Raw genomic sequence first — 2,440 nt, 5'->3', positions numbered from 1 at the left:
GTTTTTCCTTTTTCTTTCATTTTCTTTTCTATTTTGCTCTCATTTTTTTCTCTTCAATTCTTTCCTTCAATATGATATATTATCTCCTCCGAATTTGATATAAGTTGCACAAATAAATTGATACTTTCCACAAATAATTCTTCTTGCCTTTTGACACTCTCATTACTTTTCATATAAATTTCTCTAACACAACAAAAAAGGACTTTGAGATTATATATCTTTGTTCTTTAAGAAATATGCACATCTCATAAGGAAAAAAAAGTAAATCGAAGGAGCAGTTGGTTGCATATTTCCTAACCCTTCTATTTTATATGCCAAAATAAGCAGTTTTGTCTTTTCATCTTCCATGTAGTAATTGAATGCACAATACTTTCAGTTTTTTCAGTTTTTATATAAAGTATAAATAAGATAAATAAAATGCAAAAAAAAAAAGATAAATGATAAATAGAAATGATGAACGCAGAGAGTTGCCACATCACCTTTTCTAGATTCAGCTTTATATAGATATATAAATTTCTCCAAAATCAACTTGTTACTCTATATATTTCCTATGTCCTAATTTCTCCGGTGTGATTTTCTCACTAGTTCTCTCCAAAAAAAAAAAAGAAAAAGAAAAAAAGAATGGGTTTTAAAATTAAATTTTTAATAACAAACTCTTACAGTCATATAAATAATAGGTTCTAGAAGTACTTTTTCAATAACAAACTTTAACAGTCATATAAATACTACTGTATTTTTAGATTATAAATTTTAGAAGTACTAATACTATAAAAATATTACTGGCTAGGTGGCTCCATAACTGGGTACTTGTGTAAGAGATTTCAGACGGTCATGCCGCTCACCCTGCATTCATATGAATTTCTTATCTCCAGTATATTTGTTTGTTGATTGCACCATCCAAATTATGGAGGCTGGTTGAGTAATATTGGTCGTTTGTATCTTTCTGGATTATGGGGGTCCAGATAGGATATTGTTTGACTATATTTTGTCCTCTGTTATTGTTTTCTTGTTAGATGATAGAATCTTACTTTAGAACTGGTTGCGGGTCATCCTTACCCTGGGTAGTTGATTTGGTATCTTAGTTGCTTGCGAATAGGTTATTGACTTGCATTTTAGGTGCGTTCTTGACTCGACTTCTTTTCCCTAGTATCATGTTTTTGTTCCTCATTGTTTTCTACCTTATTATCTCATGTTTAGTTACATGTGCTATGCATTCATTATTACTTTGTTTTTATGTTTGTGTTATCTTTTGAAAACAGTCGGTCGGTTGCCTATTGAGTACAACTTTTGGTAATTATACTACACTTCTCTCCCTACATATCATAGTTTAAGTTGTCTTCATTGATTTGGATTCGTGCTGAGCAACTTGGAATCTAGATTAGGGTGAGCTCTTGCCATTCGGAGTTGTCGGTTTCCGTCTATGTTTGGATAGGGTTAATGTTTATCTTGTACTTACTTTATATTTATAAACGTCTTGTACTCTTATTTTGATTAGATGCTCGATTACTTATTAATGCTAGGTCTTGGGATGGTTCTTTGTGTTGCATTTCTATTTGTTATATTAACCTGTATTTATAAGGTTAACCAATAAACAGAAACAGAAATAAGATGAAGAAGAAAATACAAGAAGTAATCTGAGTCCACAGAAACTACTGTGTGTCCTTAAGAAATTTAATCCCCTCACTGTACCCAAGGTTATGGATTAATTTCTCCCAAGATAAAACGGAATTAAACCTGTTAAAGAAATAGCGGTACCTCAAATTTCTTTAACTTCAGCGAACTTTAGAACAACAACAAGTCACATAGACTTAGTCGATCGACACTTTGATTTATTTGAGAGAAAAATATATGCAGAAAAGGAAAATTTCAGTGTTTGAAAATTCGAAAATTGACTTCCTTTTATAGCCATTTTCAGCAAGAAACGTGTCTGTTCAGACCCGTTTTATCCAGAAAGTTGTGTCTTTTGAAAAAAATAACAACTTTTTGGAAAAATGTGTCTGTTAGGAAAATAACGGCTTTTCGGAAAGTAACGACTTTTAGAAAAGAGTAACAACTTTTCGGAATGTTATCGTTATCCGCAAATTTATAAGAGATAGATTTATTTGATTTAACAAAAACTGATTAAATAAATTTTGTTCAAAAAATTTATCAATCAATCACATCATTTGCCGAAGCCGAAAGCCGAAGTCGAGTGACGACGGCGACGGCGCGAGGGGGCATCTTCTTCTTAGCTCTTTAAGAATTAATGGAAGTGTTTCCTTATATAAGGACAACAATTTCCCTTTCTTTTGCCGATATGAGAGAAATGACTTTTCATTTGCGCTTTGCAAATGATTTTTCATTTTCCCTCCAAAATAGTTCCCTCACTTTTCATAGTCTCTCTTTTTTTTTCCCATTCACACTTGCTAAACCCAACAATCCCCCACATGAGTGGGGAAGG

This window comes from Solanum pennellii, chromosome 4, assembly GCF_001406875.1.
Source record: "Solanum pennellii chromosome 4, SPENNV200".
Taxonomy (NCBI): domain Eukaryota; kingdom Viridiplantae; phylum Streptophyta; class Magnoliopsida; order Solanales; family Solanaceae; genus Solanum; species Solanum pennellii.
The sequence above is the reverse complement of the archived record's forward strand: the minus strand, read 5'-3'. Positions refer to the sequence as shown.